Source organism: Ambystoma mexicanum, chromosome 5p, assembly GCF_040938575.1.
Source record: "Ambystoma mexicanum isolate Mex_15411 chromosome 5p, UKY_AmexF1_1, whole genome shotgun sequence".
Classification (NCBI taxonomy): domain Eukaryota; kingdom Metazoa; phylum Chordata; class Amphibia; order Caudata; family Ambystomatidae; genus Ambystoma; species Ambystoma mexicanum.
Genome location: NC_090930.1, coordinates 1,156,009,224 through 1,156,034,853, shown reverse-complemented (window position 1 = coordinate 1,156,034,853; position 25,630 = coordinate 1,156,009,224). Strand labels below are relative to the sequence as shown.

General features: G+C 47.2%; 1 protein-coding gene across 2 annotated transcripts in view; it reads left to right on the top strand.

Moving 5' to 3' along the window:
* The first annotated feature begins 5,167 nt into the window (after positions 1-5,167).
* Positions 5,168-25,630, top strand: part of LOC138481476 (Y+L amino acid transporter 2-like) — a 703,293-nt gene continuing 682,830 nt past the window's right edge. For both annotated transcript variants that reach the window (XM_069613638.1, XM_069613637.1), the window contains exons 1-2: positions 5,168-5,238; positions 5,458-5,544. The gene's annotated coding sequence lies outside the window, so the exon portion shown is untranslated. The remainder of the gene's footprint in view (positions 5,239-5,457; positions 5,545-25,630) is intronic.

Here is a 25,630-nt window from a genome sequence, read left to right as displayed (position 1 = left end):
ATGGGAGATGGTTTTATTCGATAGGGCAATCCCAGCTTTGATTTTCTTCAGTTTGGAGTCCATGGCCTCTTGTACTGAATTACACCAATTGGCATATCTAATAATCGTATCAGTATTATTCTGTTTTGTAGTTTCCAACTCTTTCAAAACTTTTAAAAGTTCCCTCGGTTGGGACTGTGCCTTGGCTATACAGTCATCTAAATAAGATTTCTTACCTGTAATCACTGCCTTTTCAAAACATTTTACACATGTTTTGTATAATTCTTCATCTGAATCTATCAATGTGCTTTTCCATTTGTATAAAGCTTTAATATTTTGGCTTTTCCATTTCTGAAGGTCAGCAGAGAACCAAGAATTGGTCTCTCTTTGCAGGACCTTTTTCTTTCACAATGGCAATAAAGTGTTCACTTCTTTCTGGAGAATATGTTGATATACCTTAGTGATTTCATTTACTGAGCTTTCATCATTCAGGTTCTGACGCATTACGCTAAGTCATGAGTCCAATGATTAAGGTGGCAGATTTTTAAAATGTCTGCAGCGAATTATAGTAGAGGTCAATATCTTCCTAGTTACCTTCTTTTCAAATATTATTTCAAAATAAATAAAAGAATGATCAGACCAAGGGCAAGGGCTAGCAATCTGGTTAGTGAGTATAGCATTATGTCCCACCAGCCAGTCAAGTGTGTTCCCCTTTATATGTGTAGAAAACCCCATGAACTGTGAGAAACCTAAGTCTGTGAGAGCCCTGTTCAGGGCCTTGGCTTGCATATCTTTTTTTATCTAGTAACCAATAATTAAAATCTCCAAGTAATATACCTTTGGAGGATGGTTTCAAAAAAGGTAGAAGGTCACACTTTTGGCTAGTAAAATTCTTCATGTGAATAGGGGGTTGATAAAGAAGAATACGATTCATGGTATTTTCAGCATGTAATCTAATTTTGATATGGAGGATGTTGCAGTTATCAATATTGATGGTGTCAACTTTTCATATATCGAGGGAGTTTTTAAATATTATTGCAACACCTCCGCCTCTACCCTCTTGCCTATCCTGACATAAAATGTTGAAGCCTTGAGGTGTGGCTAAAGCAAGTGTGGGCCCTGCAGCTGTATGACTCCAAGTTTCCATTAGGGCACATATACCAATATTCTGTGTAGATATATAGGAAGAAACATGAAGGGCATGCTTCAGGACGGATCGGGTGTTAAGTCATAGGTATTTGTGGTTGTAATTAATTTTACCAGCTGCCATCTTATACTCAGTAGGAAGTATGGGTACTGTGTGACCCAAGTTAGTCGACTCAATTATGCTATCAGTCTGCCCAATATTATTTAAGCCAGGAATGTCTGCCTTTTCTGTCTGTCTATATTGGTCCTCTGAAGAGGCTGGGGAGTTGATGTTAGTGGATATATACATAAAAGCCTTAGCTTGATCAACTGGTTGCCCCATAACAGCATTATCTGACTGTGTTCCCGTCTCAATTGTGTTCCATTTAAGCGTGTTACATAGACGTATGCAGGATTCTGCAGCTTTTTTCAAAAGACAAGCCGTTCTAAGTTCGGGATCCGCTTTTCCTGTTGCTATCAGAGCAAATATAGTGGAAACACTCATGTTGTTTTACGGAGAAGTGAAGCAGCAGAGAGTGAGTTGTTGCCCCGTAGTCCCCGGAGCACCACAGACTGGCACAAACCTGCTTGCCCCCTTCACGCTGGTGTGTTTGCACCAGGTTTCAAAAGATATGGAGAGGAGAACTACACTACTTCTGGGTAATGTAGTTTCTCTCTCCAAGTGCATGCAGAAACACAAGAGGTTTCTGATTCAAATCGCACTATGAAGAGGGTGAAACCAGAGTGTTTAAGACTAGGAAAGCACAGATGAAACTGCATACCAACATACCTTCCACAATATGTAGAAATGATACTGGGAACAGAGCCACAGACTGTGGCCTTAGACCACTGCTGTATGTTAAGGGATCTGTCTATATTAATGGGGCATGGACCCATCCGGCCAACTTCACTGCAATGCACCAGGTAGTGGAATAATCACAACTGATATATTCAATAATAGCCAGAACCAATGTCGACCACTCTGGAAAGAATATTCTGACAGATTCACCTGGGTTAGTGGAAAGACCGGCTGTCAATAAAATAATAACATTGCCCTGATTTTCCTTTTGTTTCAGGGGAAAAGGAAAAGTATCATAGGCCCCAACCTCCAGTGTAACAAGGAACTGGAAGTACATTCCTACAAGGAGGAACAGCAACCCTCATGGACTTCTATTGGATATGCAGAGACTGTTCATATGCCAGCTTACCTCCTGACTGGAAAGGCCTGTGTTCCCTGGTCACTTTGCACACCCCTGTTCTTGTTGTACCTGGCATCAACTTAACAGAGCTTCATCATCATCTTTTGTCAATGAATGTCTACTTTGGCTATCATTCCACTTGAAGATCAGCAGCCTATATGGGGTATGAACAATTTAAGGACATTCCAGAGGAATTTTGTTTATTCAATGATGCACAAATCATTTTCGGGTCCATCACACCAATCTTTCAAAATAAATCGACTGCTCGATGGATGCACATTATCAAGTATGTACTAATGAAGTTTATTAATTATACAGAAGATGGCCTCAATGCTATAAAGGAAGAATTAAGGGTGACACGTCTGATGGTTCTGCAGAACGGATATGTGTTGAACATGTTGACAGCCATTGATGGGGGGTACGTGCAAAATTGGGAACATCTTGCTGCACTTACATTCCAGCCAATGATGAAGAAGAAGCAACTCTTTCCCAGGCAATTAAAGCTTGCACGAACTACTGATGACTATGAAAGCTGGAGGGGGTGTAACACAAACAGACTGGTTTACAAAATTGTTTTCTGGATTACCCTTATGGGCCATGGGCCTCCTTAATGTGCTCTTTCTGGTACTGGTAAGCATACTGGATGTATTCTGGTGTGTCCAGCTGATTTTTGATGTTGCAAACTGTTGACAAAAAATGCCATTGATTTTTGTTACCACCACTGCATATGGCAATATTGCCTCAAACAAAAGAGGTATGTCCAGACACAGCAGGAGAGCACTATCAACACAGGAGTAGAAAAGACTATGGCCATAGTTGAAAATTCAACAAAAGGGGGAATGTTGAGGAAAATATAATTTATAAGAACAGTATTTCATATTTACATAAGAAAGCTAAAGTTAACCGCTTAGAACCAAAAGGTTAACTCACACATACACCCCGCACAGCGAAGCTTAATGTTCGGTTAGAACCAGGAGATATCTGGAGGTGCTGCCCGATAAGCCACTATAGAGTCACATGTTATTTTTGACCAGATAAAGTTAATGGAAAGTCTCAGCGGATGTGCATGTTTTTTGTCAGGCATATGTCTAGGTAGGATATCTAACACACTGATACAGGGGAGGGGAATGAACTGCTACTTTAAATAAGTTGAGGATGCCACATCCACACTGGTATGAAGAAGCGTAGCCACCTGTCCAAAGTTCAGGGTGTAGGAGGTGGTCAAAACTGAGAAGGGGGTTTTTATTCAACCAAATTAGGCCATGCGTGGGTTGTTGAAAAGGTATAGACGATTATATGGAAGATTGTCTCTTCTCCAATCATATTCATATTCGCTTGATGCATAAGCGACTTTCAAATGCACAGTAGAATGTATATTGATGTATAACAATGACACAAAGAGCTTGCTTTGTGCCAGCCAGTCAGGGTAGGACAGCTCATGTGTTATTGGATTTGTATAGGCAGGAGTGACCTTTTGGCACCCATGAAAATGTCTGGAAAATATGCTAACATTTGTGGTTTTTTTCTGCATAGACAATTGAGTCAGATACTATGTTAATGTGTTTTTTTGTATCAATAATAGAGTCAGGGGTATGTTTTGAGCTCAGTTTTTCCTCATGAGGGTGACTGACATCCCGGCTGTTGTTATTAAGCATTGTGTTTTCTGACATCTCATGTCTGTCCTTTTTGATTCTAGTTACTTTGAAAACATCTGCACAGTACGAAATTTTAAACTCCTATACACCTCCTATACATAAAAAACTCACATCAAAGTATAACCTCAGTTTATTGTGGGTTTTCATAGGATAGGAGGAGTAGAGAACATGTAGGATAGGAGGAGTAGAGAACATGTGCGTTTCATGTGACTTTACACCAAACACTCAAACATTACATCTGTCATACACTTGCATGTCGGACACTTACACACCAATCAATCATATGCGTTATGTGACACACACCTACGACACGCACTTAAAACACACACTTATGACACACAAACGACACATGCTCTTATGGCACATTTTCTTACGACAAACACTCTTAGGGCACTTACTTTTACCCCACATGCTCTTATGCCACGTGCTCTTACGCCATGCGCTCTAACACCTCACACTTATGGTGCACACTTACAGCGTATGCTTAGGGCTAGCCTAAACCTTTTTCCCTAAAGCAAACTGATCCTGAAAAACTACATACTGTGCTGCTTCTTTTAAGTGTGATGCAGATGGCTCAGTATATGGAAAATCAAAGACAAATGAAGGGTGCCTGAATTTCGAGTGAAGCGGCACCCGAAGAGTTAATCATTTTCTTCAGTATTTCCACCTCCTACTAACACGGCACTCAACATCCGGCATTGAATGCACTGTAACCATTTCTGGAACTCATTTTAAATATTAGGCAGGTTACATCAATACCATAGTTCCAGTGAGTTTTAAGCTTGGGTGTGTAGCAGTGTGGAGTGTTTATACTTTATGTTTCATGGGTGAATTGTTAGTGGTATAGAGTGAGTTTTTGTACTTTAACCTTGTTATTTTTACTGTTTGTATAACTTTACTTTTTGTTAGAGCTACCTTAAATCTACATAGAAAAATAAAAATGAGGTTGGGGCAATCAGAAGTGGTGGACTTTTTAATCCTTTAGTCCTAATGTGATTAAAAAGCCCACTTCTGATTGTCCCAGCCTAACTGTTATTTATTTCACAAAGCACGTCGAAGCCAAACTGCATTGCTTTAAACGCCCAAACCAAAAAAGAAAAACAAATACCACGGAGTAAGACCTCATGCAAGGGAGGCACCAGTGCCAGCGGCTGTATTTGCTTTTACTGCTTCTGCAACCAAAGCTCGCTTTCAGATTTAAATATAGTCTGAGTCTCAGCAGGTTGGAGTGTGAGAGCGAGAGGCTGTGTTGCTTCCGCTCCGGTGCTGCTTGCGGGAAGGTATTATTTTGCCCTTCTGCCCCGCCATCCACTCCTTAGGGACACCGTTGGGGCGAGTTTTTAATTGCGACATTTGCTTTCATTGTCTTTTGGAAGGTCCCCCGTTTGAATGTATGAGCCGCTGTTCTGCATATTCGTACACGGCTCTGCGGTGCCGCTCGTGTCCCACGTCTTGAAACTCTATCAGTGCTTCAAAATAACTTTTTTTTAATGTTTCAGAAAGAGTGTCCGACGTCTACCGGGGAAGCCCTAATGGAACTGGATATCCGTGGCCGGGCCTGTGACTCAGCAAGCACCGAGTTATCGGTAGGTGTTGACCTGCGTTTACTAAAATACTGTCTGCCAGGAAGACACTTCTTAAGCTGCGCTCGACATGGCAAACATTCTGCATGCTTTAGTGTGAAAAGGGCGTGGATTAGCATGAATTCTGCAGTACCATAAACACATTCGCATCAAGTTTCCCCATTCTCCATCATTCATTATAAGTGTCTCCTTTCTGACTAAAATTCTTCGTCGGAGATCCAACGAACGTGCTTCAAGGGTGCCTGCTGATGAACGAATGCATGCATTTCTTGCTTCGTCAGCAATATTGTTGCTTGATTGTTGTACATGGCAATTTAACAGAAACTGGTCTGTGCCAGCGCAAAACAATACGGCGTGTACTCTCCACACGCTGCTGGGCACACAATGGTCAAGTGAAATGGCACAGTGGGCCAAGCCTTGGCTGCTAATTTACTGATTTGCCACATAGACGTCGCGGGGTGGAGAGCACATGAATGCTATGGAGCACGGACAGCCATTTTGAAAGTTTGTGCTTGATTGACATTTTCTGTAAAATATTTATTCTTGTACAGAATAAGGGCCTGATTTACAAAACGTTTCCCAATGGGATTGCGCCATTGTAAAACAATTTTGTAAATGAGGCCCTACGTGATTTTATTGGTGCCTGTTCCTTCATTTACGTATCATCCAAAACAATGTTGCTTGAGCAGTAATAAAGATGTCCATTGTATTAACTTCAATATATTCCATCTACATAGTGGAAGTCAGACATGTAGCAACATGCATCGTGGTATAAAAGGTGTGCTATCAGTTATTTACAGTAATAGTCGAAAATGACAAGCAATTTTAATGCATGTATTTTCTCCAGCACTTTGTACTGGTCTCTTCTACTATTTCTAAACTCTGTAATGTATTATAAAGTTCTCTTACTTAGCGCCTTTTTGCCATTTTATTGGGCTTGCTGTGTGAAGCTCTATTAAGAAAATAGGGATTTGGGTCGGGCACGAGAGAGTGATATTTGCATTTTGCCTTTTTATTTTATTTATAAAGTTCTATTTGCCAAAGTGCTTGGCTATGTCTTCGATATGGTGTTGATGGGCACAGGTCGGAAGTACCCGAGTGCCATTCTGCTTTTATGAGTTTGGCGGTGGCACTTGGGTATATATTTGTCCAGAGTGGAGAGCCCAAGACATGATAGATTAAAACAGTTTGGCTCTGGTTTCGTTGCTGATGTGGGTGTGTGCAATAGGGCTAAAGAGGAGATCTTAGTCATAATTCGACATACTCCTCAGCTCACACACTAGTGGCAGGTGCAATGCACCATGGGATAATTTTACTCACTCGCCAAGCCCCTTGTCCATACACTTCAATGGGCTCTCACCCACCAAACACAAATGGCCTGTTTTAACGCGAGGGGACTCAAAAGGTTGATAGCTACGGTTGTATTAATGTTCATGTGGTAACTGATAGGCCTGTGGTATACAGGTGTGGGGATTTGCTTGTGCAGTGTAAGGTGATAGAAGATTTTAGAGGGGACTCTTTGAAACAATGCGAAATTTGTATCTAAATTTCTCTGAGTAAAATAGGTAATTGCAGCTAACAAGCCACACATGCCACAGCAGCACCCAGTAGCCATCCCTGAAAGATCACTGTCAGTTCAGAGCAATGTATTATGGGTGTGGACATTTGCTAAAAAGTGTGCCTTTTGTTCCAGAATATTGCCTTTCTTCTAAGGCAGCGCTATTGTATATATAGCTTTATCAACCCATGACAGACAGCGCAAAAGGATGCAGACAGCCACATACATGTTGCACGCTGAGCGTGCACAAAATGTGTAGTTCCACAAAAAAGTTGAAAGCATTTTACACATCAAAGAACCATGTAACATCATTAGTTGGCCGGAACAGATCTGAACACAGTTGAGTTGTGGCTAAAACAGCAGATTGGGTCCTGTGGCAATGAGTGTGGGCCTTGCTTGACATGGCACCCCAAGTCTACACTGCTTTAGGGTAACACTTCTGGGGTTATGATAGACTCTAATTGTTCTGAAAAGTGAAGTTTGAGGGCAGCAAGGGCATCTCTAGACCTCTCGATAAATTACTGAGGAAGTTACTTGCTTGGAGCACCTCAACGCCTTAAGGTGAAACTAAAACAAGGTGAGCTGGCCATGCATGGTACCGGGTTCCAGGGACTTTCTTCCACAACTGAGAAAGTCCTGCCTCCCATTCTAACTTGGCAAACACTTAGGTGTGATTATGAGTTTGATGGTAAAGGTAAAACATGCAGTATTTAGAAATATTGCTTGTTTTATCGCTGTGCCAAATTCCGAGTTTTGATTCTGCAACTCTTCAACGCTGCCTGATTTCGTGCAAAGGTGAATTCCTCCACATTAATGGATGCAGTATTACCTCATACGCTAACCTCAAGTGCAGTAATATGGCATTTCCCCTTGGAGTCCTATAGGACTCCAAAATGGGGTATAACTGAAGAGTTCCCCATAACTCTGAATCATGTGGACCCTTCAAGTTACTGAAGTTTAATGCTTGCAGTCACGGTAATACATTTTGGTGGTATTTCTGGGGAAACACCTCCAAACTTGTAATCAGGCCCACAGAGCCTGATTACAAGTTTTGTGGTAAAGATACAACTTTCAGCATTTGGAAAAACTGTATGTTTCACTCCTCTGCCAAATTCGAAGTTTCAGTCCTTGATCTCTTTGAATAGACTTTCTTTTGCATGGAGGCCATTACCTCCACACAAACGCATGAATGGTTGCAATAATGACACATGTGATAATACCACATGCAGTAATATGGCATTTCCGCTTGGAGTCCAATGCAACTCTAAATGGGGAATAACTGAAGGGTTTACAAGACTCAGAATCACACAGACCTTTCAGTTTGCTGCATGCCCACATCATGCACAGCAGTGGCTATACCATTTGGCAGTATTTGCAGGTGACATACTGCCAAACTCGTAAGCAAGTTTTAATTTGTAACCGTTGTACAGGTTTGTGATATCTGGTGGTGGTGTATCAAGCAACCCTATAAATGATGGTAGCCAAAGTCATATTCATTGCATTGCAAGAAAACTTTCTGCATACAAATCACTGCCGATAAAAACATCAATAAAAACAATAAAATATATAACAATAGCACATTCGCATAACTAAATGAACTCTTCTCTACATCTGTAACTCAGGAAGCCCTTACGTAGTGGTTGACTGATGCTGATCAAAACTTACGACTGCACTATAGGGCCTCTCTTTGGCATAACCCTAGTCTTAACTTGCAAATAAAATGCTGTGCTTGCGTAGTTGGATTTCAAAAGGAATTCTGGATTTAGGTGATGTGTTGCGGGAGGGATGAGTAATTAATTATCTTTGCAGAACTCCAGTGTGTGTTTGGTCTTGGGAATAAGGAAGTGGGCAGATTTGGATAATTGGTGTCCCTTCTGTTGCAGAGATTAAATATGCTGTCTGCCCCATTGGAGAATGAGCCGAATGCGTCTGCTATATTTGCATCACCACCGCGCATGGTATCCACATTCCTTAATGTGGTGCCAATGGACCCTTTGTTTGTTGAGTCTAGGGGAAAGTTACATAGAGCATGGGAGAGTGATTTGGGTTGTGGTATTTCAGATAAGGAGTGGAGGAAAGTGTTGGGGTTAGGTTTTAGGAATACATTGGACTTACAATTGAGGCTTATCAAGCAAAAGATTTTGGGTTGTTTATATTGGACCCCGGTACGTATGCATGGCTTGGATTTGGTGGATAATGATAGATGCTGGGGTTGTGGTCTGGATTGGGGCACTTTATTACATGTGCTTTCGGAATGCCTTAGATCAAGGATTTTTTTTGAGGTATGTATTAGATAGGCTGGACACGATATTGAGTATAAGCTTTCCGTGGATGACTCTTCAAGGTTCTTCTATTATCTGGTAGGAGAAGATGTGTGATTGCTAAAAGGTGTGCACATTGGATTGACAAGGTTTTGGAGGTGGCGCAAAACACATTCTGAAGTAGTGGAGGACCAGGAAAAAGCCCTTGGTAGAAGATTGGTTGTATGATGTCCAGATTCTGTCAGACTTTGAGAACATTTTGTTTCGTAAGTGAGATCGGGAAGATATTTATGTGGAGCTTTGGAAGCCCATTAGTAATATTTATGGTGCATAGGGATTATTTCACATTGAGCAAAGTTTGAATCATTAGTGGAAATTCTGGGTGGATTGTGTGGTGTAGAGTGTATGTGTGTGGAATGTTTTTGCATGTTACTAAGCTCATGTCTGGAGACACTGTATTTGTGTATAGAATTGTATGATGTTATTCTATTGGCTGTTGTATCTTTTATGAATGATTCTTTAGAATTTCTTATGTGAATTGACAATAAATAAAGTTAATGCTGAGGGTGGTATGGGGTTGGGTTTCCTTTTCCTTTTACTTAATGTAACGCAGTTGATTGTATTCAGTATTTGCCATTGTACACTTTAAAATTTTAAATAAAGAGCATAAAACATTTTCTTTAAAAAAAAGATCACTTCTTAAGTCCAAGAACTTCAGACTGCACTTAATTCTAATGTTGTGTCTGTTTGTGTGTTGTGCTAAATGGTGTTGTGACAAAATGGCTATTGCCCTGCAAAAGTATAAGGATGATTATTGGCTAAGCCCCCTACTCAGTCCTCATACTTCTACAAATCAACAATTATCGCAATAATAAAGATAAACCAGGCACAGTCAAAATACAAATCGCCTTTGCCTTTTGTGGTAAGGTGGGCCGAGGGAAGGCTATACTCCCAGAAGGGGTGGGAATTTAGCAACTGAAACAGCAATGTTACATATGTTCCTAAATAAAAGACTGTCCAATCAAGGTTAATACACATGCATATACTTTACTAAAACAAATCAATAATACAACTATTAAAACACTATAAAAAAAATCCACCCTTGTAACAGGCGACACAAATGCAGAACAGGTATGTGTAGGCAGTCTGGATACTTTAATAGGGAACAAAAAGGAAATAATTGCAACAATGTCACGTAAAGGATATGTTCCTCCGGGAAAAGTTGCAATAATGGATTTAAACAGTCACTAAAGCCATACAAATGGACCTTGGGGACACAGTGGGCCTCATTACAAGTTGTGCGGAATGCGTTTCACTGCGCCGGTAATGGTGCCGGCGCCTTTAAACACATTCCGCACTATTACGAGGTTCCCTCGCGGGACCTGATGTGGACATCTGGTTTATCCAGACGTCCATAGCGGGTCCCGCGAGGGAACCAGGGAGCTAACAACGGGCCCTCTTGTAATGGGCCCGTTGTTAGCTCCCTCCCCATTCCCATTGAGCCCTATGGGGGCTCGAATGGGAATGGGGAAGGTCCGGGATCCCTGAATGTGGAAATACCGGGCCCTCCATATTCGGAATGGCCCGGTATTTCCCCATTCAGGGAACCCGGAACCGGACACGGTTTTGGAGGCAGCCATGGCACCAATAGCGCCATGGCTACCTCCAAAGTCGTAATGAGGCCCAGTGTCTCAATAGTATCTGATTTAACTTCTTAGGTGGTTTGAGGGCGTCGGACCGGGCTATGAGATGAGAGGCTTGCAGGTCAAACTGGGGTCAAAGGTGGCATATCGTGTACATCCCAGGTGGCGAAACAGTGTTAAGTCAGGTCCAAAGTGGTGGTGCATGTGGTTTGAAGGTGGCATCACACAATACAGATCGATGGATCACTAAGAGCAGTTTGACGATTGGGCGAGGTTCAAAATGATGGGTACTGCTAGTTGTGATTGATAAGTGATGCAATGCTCCAGCAGTTCGAGTCGACGTTCAACTCAAAGTCCTGGTAGTTCGATACTTGGTTCGGTGCCACGCCAGCTCAAAGTTGTCTCCATGTGGTGCTGGTGCTTGAACCAAACAGGTGATCGGCTCTGCTTGGGCAATGTAGTGTTAAACTGGTTCGAAGGATGCAAGCAGCAGTTCAAAGTTTGAAAGTGAGTGCGAATGGCAACAACGTGGGTCCTGGTGGTTCGAGGGTTTGAATTTGGTTTGAACAGGAGACATTGCTGCTCTGTATTCTCTGGATGCTGTGAGACACACTACAGGGGCCTGAATGACCAGGTGATTCCTTTTCAGTCTCTGCTCTCCCAGCCTAGGGGTTTTTCCTAGCAGAGTGATGGGTCTTGGTCCTCAGTAAAGTCACCCCCAATGTGCACTGGGGATGGTTAGGGAGCATAGTGTGCCTCTGCCTTGAAACATCTGTCTTCACCTCTGGCAGCGGGATTTGGAAAGGGCTGTCCTCTCAACAGGGGCTAGATGATTTTTTCCTTATGTCATTGAAGTTCCAAAAGTGAATAAAGAATGAGTTGTATACCCCCTATTTTAAAGGTAAAATGGCACAGACTATTAGAGGAAAGCAAATGTCCATTCCCTGCCCCTGAGACAAGTAACCTTTGCAGTCTGATGTCATACCAAGAGGGCCTGTTCCACAGGAAGTAGAGGGGACAGGAATGAGAGAGATGCCTACAAAAAGCAAGATGAAGGAACCCTTTCACAAGCCTCCTTGTACTCTGTTCTGCCCTAACTCTACCCCTTCTGAAGCCTGTAGCTTCAAAGGCTTTTGGTGTGTTGCCCCCCTATTGTGAGGCATGCCTTTTCTATAGCAGTGCTGCTTTGAAGTTCTCTGGCGATCTACTGTTGGGAGCTATCGGGCCCGGCAGGAAGGAGTTACCCATCATCCCAGAGAGTCAAGAGAGGAAGGCATCCTATCTTTTGTCTTATTCACTGGAATACAGACAGTGGGACTGCCTGGAGTACACATAGCCTCTCATAGCTGGTCTGAGCACTGGTATGTTACAAATCAGATGTGACTTTAATATTTATGTGAACTGCGGGCCACCAAAACCTAGTCATGGTTTATATTTCAAGATTATCCTGCCATCAGGTAGTGTTATTTCATAAATATTATGGTTTGGGTTCAAAGGTACCGATTTGGTACCGCAGTGACTTTCCAGTCAGGTGCATCTGTCAAACAGGGTACCTGTCACCCCTGAACTTGCTTTGTGCCACTGGACAGCAGGGGCTGCAGATCAGGGAGACTGATGCAGCAGGGGACAGGTTTTCACTATGCTTTTGGTATGGATTTTAAATAACTGGGGGTGGTCTGGGTAGCAGACCACACTTTCTAAGATGGATTACCCACATCATTTTATTACTAATACAAATTTTAAAAAACGGCAGGGTTTTGACACCATTGGTAAAAGGCAGTTTTCCCCAGCTGATGTATATCAAATCGCATTGTGCTGAATGTACAACACTGGTAATGTCTTGAAGCCATGATATATTTGCCTTCCTGTCAATGTGTTTGTCTCTTTTCTCTTTTTTTCCCTCTTCACACCCCCGCCACTTGCCTACCTTTAATGTAGCCTTCCCTTCCTTATTTTCATCTACACACTCTGAAGTATCCTTTGAACAAGTTGCACATTAAAAAACAACACATAAATACAAATAAAATAAGAAACATGTTAGTACCTGGGACTATTATGGAAATGCTTGGTATATGGTATGTTACAAAAATACCTGCATATGGAATACGTGTCCGGGCATAGCTTGGTAATGCATGACAAACACTGGTACTAACGGGGCATAAGTTGGCAACAGCTTTCTTTCACATGGTGTGAGTTCTTGGGGATGTAATGGCAGTGCCTTGCAAATACCCTTGCAATGTCTAATCAAAAAACCAGTTGATTTTGCCAGTACTTGCTTTTTTATAGTGACGGGCATCAGACTCCTCGTGCAATGTCAATAACAATGGGACAGAGGCCATCTAAATGTCCCATTGTGAACGGCGGATAGCACAGGGGCAGCGTGCTGGTCTTGGAAGCAAGACCACGCAGAGCAACAGAGATTTGAATCTTGGATCTGCGCTTAGAAACTGAACTCAGGTATGGTATAAGGCGCGTTATTACAAAACAAATAAATAAAAATGTGAGTTCCCACATGGAAATTTGACTTCTTACATTTTAATATATAACAGCTGTCACAAGGATGAGTATTTACCACAGAGACTTAGATTTCATGTTCAACAAAAGGAGTTAATTAGGTACAACATTGGGTCGGTTTCAAATGAAAATGATATATCAGAATGGTGATTATGTTTTCAGTATCACTATTCCAAAAACAATGGAAAATGTCTCTCAGAAGTCTTTCCGGGCCCTTCACTGGCATCAATCACAGTCCTTTGTCTTTTGTTCTCGTCCACACCTCATGAATCCCGCTTTCCTTGGGAGGTTGCTGATTTGCACACTGATGGTTTCAGCCCCTGGTTCCAAATCACCAAAGACTACCTGGTCCAAATGGCCCTCAGCTTCCCCAAGAGGCGAGGCAGACTAAAAGGGGATTAAGGTTGAATGTTGGGCTCTTGGCCACCTCCCTACACAAGGGTCCTGGACTTAAAGCAACCAGGACCATCCTCCCTCTCCTCCTCACAGCCTTCACATAAGATCTCTTTCTCCTCAAGGTTTTTATTTTTCCCTTCAACTCCAAAGCTCTTTTTCCAACCCCATCGTTCCAGTTCTGACTCCCTCCTGTAACCTTTTAACTTCTTTAACCACAATCTTTACTACGGGCCTCACTACAAGTATGCCGGTCTGGAAATAGCGCTGCTGGTAGCACCGTACCAGCACCATTTACCGGACCGTAAAATTCAGAGTCATAAGTGCCTACCGCTCTCAGTCGCACCGTGACCGTAAACAGTGGAAAGAGTCACAGGACGTCCCTGAATCACCGGCACAGCAGTAATACGGGCACATTTAGAGTTCTGCCTACACGGAAACACTGCCATAAAAATGGCACTGGCACAGTGACCACCATGCCTGTAATACCGGCAACGCAGATCAGGCGTTACAAAGTGGCAGGTGAGCAGCAACAGGCACCAGGTGTAACAAACCAGCACAGCTGCACACCATTAACCACTGGGAATGTACAAAAGGAGCACACCGACACCCAACACAATCATGCTGGCAGTCGATGTAGCAGCAATTGGGCTGGGGAACCTGCAAGGAGCTATTGAGGATGAAGCAGCTGAGAGGCAGAGTAGGAGGCGCAGGTGCAGGAGGTGAATGAGGAACCAGTTGGCCAAGCCTAAAATCAATCTCCAGCAGGTAGCCCCCCACAGGCAGCCACTAATACCCTGCATCAGAACCTCTCCCTGGAACCTGACCCCAAGCCAAAGCCACACCTTGTACCAGCTTGACAGGGAGACTATAACATCAATAGTAACCCTCAAGAATGACGGCATCAGCAGCATGATAAACATACGGACTGCAATCCCCCCCCTTGCTGAAGGTAGTTTTGGTACTACATGCAGTACCATGGGTGAGCTGCACGTGCTGTCACAACCCTGTCTTTCCAGGGTCTTGTTCCAGGTACTGGATGCACTGCTGTGCCATGTGGCAAACCACATCGCCCTTCCCTGAACCCATGCCCAGGTTAATGCCACCAAAATGACCTTCCATGCCCTTGCAGGCATGCCCAATTGCATTGGTGCGTTAGATTGCACCCATGTGGAGTTGGTGGCCAGACATGTCATTGAGGCAGTGTATAGAAACCAAAACAATTCCACTCCTGCAACATTCAAATGGTCTGTGATGCTGTACACCTCATCACCCATTGCTGTGCACAGTTTCCCAGATCCACACACAACTCAATGGTCTTGCGGAACTCTACATTGCCAGGGTAAATGGCAGGTCACATCTGAGAGCGCGTCTGGCTGTTGGGTGAGAAGACTGACTAACACATTACCTCTGTGTAGTGGGGGGGTAATAGGCATTTACCAGAGTGCACCTGGCTGTTGGGTGAGTAGACTGACCAATGCATGACCTCTGTGTAGTTGGGGGGGGGGGGTGGAAGCATAGTCAGTAGAGAATGTGGCAAATGCAACCTAACACCAATACATTGCATCCCTTAGTCAAAAATCATGGACCCTTAGTCAAAAATCATGGAACGCATGTACCAAACGGGCATATGGATCACACCCAATACCTATCAATGATAAGCCAAATGAGGCAACACAGAACTACCATGTGTACCTGAATGCATCAGACAATCCACACATGTGCCTGCTAAAAGACTGTGCACATCCCCCACCGCCTGCTTCACAGACACGGCAAAATCATGGAAACCTACATACCATCATAATTGAACCCCCCCAACAAGTATCCAGTGCACATGCCTAGACAAGTGGTCAGCAACCACCAAGTTCTCATTACAGACTATACACCCACCTCAATATGACCTATGAGAACTCCAAAGACGTTCAATAGCATGTTGAAGCTGGAAAAACATACAACATGAAAGAACAATGCAGTGGGATAGTGCATCAATATGTTAGAGACATCAAAGGCAATGCGCACATGGCCCACATCCGTAGGCCTGCTTGAAGCTTGAGAAATCCCCTGCTGGGGTTGTGCTGGACACCACACACCTTACATGCATCCATCTTACCGCTGCATGTGGCCCATTACAGGTTACTGTGTCACAGAAATCCAGGTGCCGCTAAATAGAAAGTCCCCCTAACCATGGAGTGTCACAATACACAATGGTGATATGTACACGGGAGTATTGTCACAGGTGAGAAAGTAGCTGGTGCTCCCCTGTGCACTCTGCCTACTGGGCCCGCTGCTCACAGCAGTGCCTGGCATCTTGGGCGCTGCGGGTGCGGAAGGCAGATTGTTAACACCATACAAGATAGGAGGCTCCTAGGAGGCAGACACGCACCCTTGTTTCCATTCAAAGAACTCAGACATGTAGTAGCATCAAAGGGCATATCATGACTGCAGACAGTGAGCAGGCCAAACAGTCTCAGATCGAATTAGCAACCAAACATTAGAATATGGTAATGTCATTACATGTAACATTGTAAAAATCAATTGGGTCATCTGTGGAGTGTACTATCTTGTGTGCTAATTAAATATTGGAAATGTGTACATGCTAACAACACTGACATGAAATGTACACCACAAAAATGGAATCACCATTCTGTCACTCCCATGCAGGTGATGCAGGATACCCCCTCACGCCATGGCTGATGACACCCTTTAGACACCCACAGAACATGCATGAGGAGGCCTACAATCGGGCACACATCCGTACACGGGGCATCATATAAAGGATATTTGGACTGCACATGGCCAGGTTCTGCTGCCTCAGCAGATACGGTGGGGTACTAATGTATAGCCCCATCAAGGCTGACAAAATTGTCCTGACATGTGCCATGCGGCACAATATGTGCATTCGACGCAACATTGTACTGTCCCTGGACATGGACCCTGCAGATGAGGAGGATGGGAATGACAATGATGGTGGGATGGCAGTGCGAGCCCAGCGGAATTCCATGGGTGGTCAACATGCACGGGATGCACTGATTCACAATTTCTTTTGAACAATCCTCAGAAGCACATGGTGCACAATTTCAGACACGTAATTTCAAACACTTCAATTAAATAATTAATACTCACGCAAAAAAAAAGAATGTCCAGTTGTGATTGATATGCACAACCCAGTGTATTATAATGAAGACAATTGAAAACATGTGTAACAGCAATACCCTCCCAAACATACCCTTCCACCTCCCAGGCCCCAACTATCTATCCCAACCATGGACCCACCTCCTACTCCCAAACTCCTCAACTATTCACATGTGGAGCAAGTCTCCATGTTTCCGCACTACTTTTGTCCATGCTTGACGGCATATGTGTCCTTCTGAAAGGAGCCAGACAGGCGCATAGATCTCCTCCTGCGTCTGCCTGCCTGGGAGCTTGCAGGCGTGGAATTTGTGGAGGGCACTGGCATGTTTACAGGTGGTAGTTGGAACATGATAGCCTGTAGGGCCAGTACCATTGTCTCTGCAGTGTTTGACTGCACACTATTGCCCTCACAGACCCTCTGAGACATGAGGACGAGGACAGTGGCACAAGCTGAATGCCCAATGGCACGGGCAACCCACCATCCGACATCTTGATTGCTCTCCCTCATCAGGCGTGACTCTTCTAAGTGCTGCTGCACCAGGGCAGTTAGTGTGTCCTGTCGCTCCTCCATGCTTTGGAGACATGCATTCATTTCCTTAAGTGTGGGGGTGGGTGAGCGCACAGGACTTCTCAGGCTCATGGGGCTGAATGTGACCTAAACCTCTGGGGTGTGCTCTGTGTCCTCGTCGGTGTGAAGGCCTGACTCGACAGCTCCATCGCCATCACTGCTGTCTGTGGCATATGAGTCAGGCTGCTGGGGTGGTGGTGGTGCACGTCCCTGTGGAATTCCATTTGGGGCTGCCTTTGTGATGGGGGCAGCAGGTGGAACAAGCAGAGGAGCTGTGGCGCTGCCCGTAGTGACGGGCTTACGCTGCGGCGTGATGTAGCACGCCGCCGCCGAAGGTATAAATAAAGGGGCGTTCCCGGCCGCGAGCAGAGCGACCGGGAAGCCCGAACCAAAAGGCTGTGTGCATGTGTCCTTTCAGGTGGGGGGGCTTACGGGAACGCAGTGGGGGGCTCAGGACCGCCCCCCAACAGTGGCGACGAGCGAGTGCGGATGCCCGGGCCCGGCGGTGCAGGCTTCCGAATTTTTCTGCATACACGGAGCGCCTGGATGCTCCGTCTTACGCCGTGGCTGCGGCTCGTACACGCGGCCGACGGCCATTTTGTCTGACAGGCCGCGGATGTTCTCCGAGCTCCGGTTTGGAGGGGGAAGTGAATCCGGGCCTAATTTTTGGCAATTCTGCTTGCAGGCAGCTTGATCTGCACACCCATGTTTGGATTGTGGATTTTTATGTAGTTTTGGTGCAACTACGTCGTGTGAAAGCCAGGAGAAGGGTTAATATGGCTGGACCTGCTTAGCCTACTCCATGCTCATGGCTTAATTTTTGGGACACCTATACATTGGTGGATGCCAGCGGATTGAGACAGCAGTTTTCTTCATCCCCTTCATCATCAAGTCGCTGTGGTATATTCTTCATCCTCTTCATCATCGGAGAAGGCTGTGATTGAGAGCCATTCACGCCTGCATGCTGTGTTCTTGGTCCTTGGAGCTGGTACCCGTCCCAGGTGAGCTGTCAGGCTCGTGGTGTGTACCTGGTATCGGATTTGACTGTTAAATGCACTCACACTGTGGGTTGTGAAGGGTGGCTGAGTTGCGGCCTCCAGTACATCTAGTGGGGGTGCCTGTGCGCTCAGACCTATGCTTGACTCTGAAGACTCGGGTGACGGGGCAGGGGCTGCGCCGATTCCTCAACAGCCTGGGCAGCCTCCATTAATTCCAATGCAACAGCCGGTACCGGCTCCACAGTTGCCCCTGCAAGGACCTCCCGCAGTGTTGCCAGCTGCCCAACCTGGAATGCCCATCATGGCTCAGGCGAGAGCACCTGCGGCCCACGCTGCTCTGCAGCCCATTCCGGAGTTTGATGCATCGGGGCCACCTTCGAGCATGGGCCCCCGGTGGAGGAGATGGGTGAGTCGCCTTGACATGTATTTCAGGGCCTCTCAGGTGACGGACGATGACAGCAGAGTGGCCACCATGCTGTATTCTGCAGGGCCTGCGGTCCAGGAGATATTTGAATCCCTCACAACTGCTAATGCCTCCTATGATGCGGCCAAGGCGGCACTCCTTGCACATTTCCTACCCCTGGCTAATGTGGACTATGAGAGATTTGTCATGCTGTCCGCCAAACAGAAGGATGACGAGACACTGGACACCTTCTATGGTCGTTTGCGCCGCCTCTCCCTAGGATGTGCGTGGACGGACGCAGAAGACATGATGCGCACGATGTTAATCCAGGCATGCTCCTCCGGCAAACTCAGGAGGCAGGTCCTCAGAGAGCCAGGCATCACTCTGCCCCGCATACTGGAGCTCGGCCAGTGCCATGAGGTGGCAGAGGCTCGGGCCAATAAGATGGAGGCAGGATCCCGCTCAGTGAGATCGGAGGTGGTGTGCGTTGTGTGGCGAGGTGGCAGAGGCATGAGACGTCCTGGTGGTGGACCCCGGGACAGGGCAGGCAGAGCCACGGAGTCGTGCCAGAAGTGCGGGTACGACCTTCCTCACCCGACAGAATGTCCGGCGGTGGGAAAGACCTGTGGCAGATGTGGATTGGCCGATCACTTTTCAAGGGTATGCCGTGCAGCCCTGCCTGTGATGGTGCCGAGAGGCCAGCCACGGACGTGGATTCCACGCCAGAACCCGCCACCAAATGTGGCCCAGGTGGATCAGGGAGAAGGGGATCCCCAGGTGGAGGGTGCCGAGGAGGAGGACGAGGAGAACATCTTCTTCGTCTCGAGTGTGGAAATTCTGAAAAGGAAGAGCCGGAGACAGCCCAGATGTGTGGTGGAGGTCAACCACTCCCCAGTCCCGGTGCTCGTGGATACGGGGGCCTCCGTAAATGTAATGGCCAGAGGACATTATGACACGCTTGATCCCCTCCTGGGTCTGGACACACCGAAGGCTCGCATCTTTGCGTTTGGAGGGCTGGAACCGATACCACTGGATGGTGCCTTTGTAGCCTGTGTTGAACATGACGGCTCACAGATCAAGGCTCGCTTCTATGTGACTCCTGTGAGTGACAACACCTTGCTCAGCTGTGCCGCTGCCGAGGCCCTGGGGATTGTCAGTTTCGCCTATTCAGTCTATTTGGAAGACATCAATGATCTCCTGGACAAGTACGCAGCACTCTTCAGTGGGATCGGGAAGATGACCGGCGAACCGGTTCGGCTTCACATTGATGAGTCGGTCCAACCGATTGCCCTGAAACATCGCAGGGTACCGTTTCATCTGAGAGAGCAAGTGGACAAGGAGCTGGACAGTTTGGTAAACCTGGACATTATCGAAAAGGTGGAGGGCCCGACCCCCTGGGTGTCTCCGATCGTGGTGGCCAGAAAACCTATGCAGCCTGATTCAGTCCGCAGCTGTGTCGATATGAGGCTCCCTAACAAGGCAATAAAGAGGGAGCGGCATCTCACGCCCACGATCAACGACATAATTGCGGAAGTACAAGGGGCTCGGTTCTTCTCGAAATTGGATCTCCGAGCAGGCTACCACCAGGTCGTTCTTCACCCTGAGTCCAGGTACATAACAACGTTTACCACCCACCGGGGGTTGTACCGATACAAGAGGTTGAGTTTTGGAGTGTCATCTGCCGCCGAGGTGTTCCAGAACATCATCAGGGGCGCCCTGGCAGATCTCGAGGACGTCCTCAACATCAGCGATGACATTCTGGTGTTCGCAAAGACAGAGGTAGCCCACATGAGGAGGCTTGGTAAGACCCTGGAACAACTCCAATCACTGGGCCTTACCCTGCATAAGGAAAAATGCGAGTTCATGCGCACCTCCATTGAATTCTTCGGTTTTGTGTTCAAGGAGGGAGGGGTATCGCCCGATCCAAGAAAGGTCCAGGACATCAAATCGGCACAACCTCCCGAGTCGGTGTCAGATGTGAGGAGTTTTCTGGGGATGGTGACCTACTGTGGACGTTTCATCCAAAACCTCGCCTCAAGGTCGGAACCACTCCGGGCCCTGACGAAGAAGGAGTCAGCGTGGCACTGGGGCCCACTTGAGCAGGCCGCTTTCGAGGACATCAAAGCTGCCCTCACGACGCAAGACACCATGGCATTCTTCGACCCAGCCCTGGAGTCAGAGATCGTTGTTGATGCCAGTCCTTTTGGCCTGGGCGCCGTGCTGATTCAGGTGGACCGCAACGGGGGAGTTCGGCCAGTGGCATATGCCAGCAAGGCACTATCAGAGACTGAGCAGAGGTACTCCCAGATCGAGCGGGAGGCCCTGGCGGTGCTGTGGGGCTGCAGACATTTTCGACTCTATGTCTTGGGTCGTCCGGTGACGGTGGTAACCGATCACAAGCCGTTGCTTCCAATCCTGGTGGGGTCATCGTCAAAGCTACCGACAAGGATTGAGAGGTGGATGCTCGCCCTCCTTGAGTATTCTGTCACCCTGGTGTACCGGCCTGGGGCCAACAATGCGGCGGACTACCTGTCCCGCCACCCGGGGGTGTGCGGGGGAGAGGGGCACGACGTCTGTGAAGAAGAGGCTGACAGCCATGTACAGATGGTGGTGGAGGCGGCCACACCAAACACGATGCCGCTGGCGGAGCTGGAGGCCGCGGCGGCCCAAGACGAATGCTTTCAAGTACTGAGGCACTCGATGCAACACGGCTCCTGGAAGTCCGTCCTCGAGGCTGTGGCCGGGCGGACACATGAGGCCAAAATGACGCTTGAGCAGCTGTGGAAAGTGAAGGACGAGTTGTCGTTTTCGGAGTCGGGCCTGCTGCTCCCCGGTGACCGGATTGTCGTCCCCCTGTCAAAAGTGAGGGAGGTCATCACGTTGGCACACCATGGACACCAAGGCGCGGCCAAGACCAAGGCGCGACTCCGGTTGAAGGTCTGGTTTCCCGAACTAGAAAAGAAGGTTGATGACTTTGTAGCGGCATGCGTGTGGTGTCAGGCAGCCTCTCCTCTGCAACGGGAGCCAGCAATAGAAGTGATGCCCCGAGGCACCTGGCCCTGGGAGGTCGTCCACGCGGATTTTGGATCGACGTCGGTGGGCACCCACTTCCTGGTAATTGTCGACGAGTACTCTAGATATCCAGAGGTGGAGTTCGTCGAATCCGTGGCGTTTGAGCATGTGGTGGTGGCGGTGGAGAAGATCTTTGCAGCCCACGGTTTTCCCCACACCCTGTGCTCAGACAATGGGGCTCCTTTCCAAAGTGAGCGGTTCTCCGAGCTAATGGAGAGCTGCGGGGTGCAGCACAGAAAGGTGTCACCGCTGTGGCCCCGAGCCAATGGCGATGCGGAGAGACTCATGCGGACTCTTAATAAGACATTCCGGATCGCCAAGGGACAGGGTCAACCCCTACAACGGCCCTGTACCAATTCCTGCGGGTGTATCGAACCACCCCGCATGCCTCGACTGGAGTGGCTCCCGCAGAAGCGCTGTTCAAGAGATGTCCCCGAGGTCTGCTCCCTGAGGTTGGGGAGAAGGAACCGGGAGTGATTGACAACCAGCGGGTTGCAACGGAAAGGCGAGTGAGAATTGACCAAGAAAACCTGCGACGGGATCAACGGCTTGAGCCGGGAGACGAAGTTCTAGTCTGCAACCGACACCCCCATGGGAAACTCTCACTCCCCTATGAACCCGAGCCTTTGGATGTCGTGGCTGTCAAGGGATCCATGGTGACGGCCTCGGATGGGCGATCTGCCGTCACCCGGAATGTGAGTTTCTTCAAGAAACTGGGTGATCCCCGGACTGAAACTCCGCCTGAACCTGACCCACCAGAGGACCCCGACGCTGGAGATTTCCGGGACGAGATCCCGGACTCCCCAATCCGGGGAGCCGCAGCTGAAGGACACCACGGGCCGGAGGTAGGCAGGAGGTACCCCCAGAGGGCTGGGCGAGGGAAACCTGCTTACCTCAGCGAGTATGTTCTTGGGCACTTAGCATGTAAACTGTGATGAAGGGATCCGGGTGGTTGACAATAAAGGGGTGTTGGGTGTGCAGTGGTGGTTTATAGTATAGCTGTGTGTTAAAAGTTATGATCATTAAACGTGCCGTCGTTGTGGTTCCTCCCGAAAAAGGAGGAGGGTGGCGCTGCCCGTAGTGACGGGCTTACGCGGCGGCGTGACGTAGCACGCCGCCGCCGAAGGTATAAATAAAGGGGCCCATTGGGAGCCCATGTGTACATGCAGGTGAGGGCGAACCAGTGTTGTGCTGAGCTGGCAGTGGCAGCACAGCAGACACACATGCAGTACTTGTGACCAGGATGCACAGTGTCGCCTTTGTGGATTATGTTTTCTTCTATTGTTGTAGCCATGCTGTACATGCAGCTGTGTATGGGTGTCCCTGCATGGGTGGGTGTGCTGCAGTGTGCAGGTGACACTGTGCCTCATTATGGATCCGGCCTTAACCATGCTGGTGGTACCGGAAGCTTGCTGCCGGAGCCATTTGCAATGTACATATTCTGCCATCACAGTGCCACTGGACTATCAAAGTCCAGGGGCAAGGAAGTCAGGCGTCAGAATGTTCTTTATACACATTCCCATTGAGTCCCATACGGACCCATGGGAGTGTATAGGTAGGAGCAGTGGCAATGTTGACCGCAGCACCCGTCACGGACAGGCCTGTTGGGCTCCACAGCCCTGGCAGCCACTGTAATGGGGCATCATCATGTGTTTCCTGGTCCTGTCACATGTGTGGCGGTCTACTTACAGGCACCCTTGTTTCAGTTCACACGCAGTCATGGGTGGTGCATTATCATGTGGTTGTCTATGGAGCATGAATGGGGGCAGGGCATGTCACTTGATTAGCGCAAATTTCAAAAGGGGGCGCCATGAGAGTGCTGGGTCTGGTCGGGTTGATGTGGCCAATGATATGGATATTTATGTACATTGATGGTAAAGGGGGGGCAGGATGTGCATGTGTGAGCTTTATATTTCTGCAGTTTGTCTACTCACCAGCCTCAACAGCTCCCACCTCTGCTGCACCTACTCCCTATATGACCTCCAAATGCAGCGCACTGCTGCACTTCTCCTCCCACGGCAGCAGCTTCAGGGTTGAGGGTGGTCTGCCACCTGTAGCTGTGCATTGGCGGCAGTGTGCAACCAGAAGCTTGCGCACCCTCAGCCGGAGGTCAACCCACCGCTTGTGGCAGTCTTTCACACTCCGTGCTGTCACCCCCACGGCAGTCATCTTCTGGGCTGCTTCTGTGCAGATGGACTTTCGCCTTTTGAGCTGCATGCTGCGGCGCTGGTCTGCCCAGAATAGGTCCCCAGCATTGTCGACTATGTGCTCGACCAGCATGGTCAGCACGGCCTCACTGAAGCGAGTCTTTCTCTGGCGGATTTGAGGAATCCTGGAGGACGTGTCCCTGGATGTGTTCTGGCAGTCAGTAAGGCTGGATTGCTTCAGGCACAGGGAGATTGCAGTGGATTGTGATTTTTGTAATGGCCGCCAGGCTCTTTCTGGTTACAGCGGTCACGTTATTTCTGGGTCCGGCGGTTCTGGCTCAATATCCGGTACATCTGTCTCCACTGAGGTTACCGCGGTGGTGGTGTCACGGCCGACAAGCCGTAATGCTACCTTGTTTTTGGAACCCCGCGGTGGAGTAACCGGTAGGACCGCCATCACGGTAACACCAGATTTCTACCGCCAGACTCGGAATGAGGCCCTCTGAACTTTACTATCCCCTTTTTACCCTCTTCCTCCTCAGATTTGATCACCTCATCCTGCTGCTCTACTTCTCCTTTCACCCCTCCTCCGATTGCTCTGCTGCTTTTTCATTCACCACCTCTTCCTGAGATTTTAGCACCTCCTACTGCTCATTTACTCTTCCCATCACAACCTACTTCTGCCCCTCTGCCCCTGCTGACCTACTAGTCATGTTCAGCAGCAGAATACCAATTTCTGCTGCCTTTTAAGTGTTTTCTTTCATGTTTTGCAATGTGCGCTTTCATCAATAATATAAATGTCTAGGGAGTGCATTCTTCAGAAAAATTACTGTTATTTCTTGTCTAGCAGATGCATGCATTCTTTTCTGACTGGAAAGTTAGGGCAATGCTAGAGCATTGTGAGAGTGGAGTATGAAGATGTGTGGCTTTTATAGAGTTTTGAAGAACAGCATATTTGAAACATGCAGACAATATGCTTTTTGAGCGGGTGTAAAGCACATTTCTGAGCAGTAACATGTTTTTTATTGGGACAATAACTGCACTTTCAGAAATGCTCCTGTGCATTTATTAGCCAAGTACTGGTACTTCTCTGTGCCAGCAGAGAGCTAACATGATTCGTGGACCTGGTTTAAGGTTTAAGATCCCTTCTTACCTTCCTGGACAAGCATGATGCAGACTCGTGGGCAGTGTAGACAGATTACATTGCTGTGGGTGATTTTAGGACATAGTGATCCCTATATGACGCCTTTCATAAACTTGTACACTCCAATTCAGACAAATGATTGCACTTTCCCTTCCCTGTCAGCTATTCATAGCCACTGATGTGGTTGTTTCCATTTCGTCTGAAAGTCTGAATGCTGCAGCAGGGACAACATAGCCTTTTAGCCTTCAGAGATCAT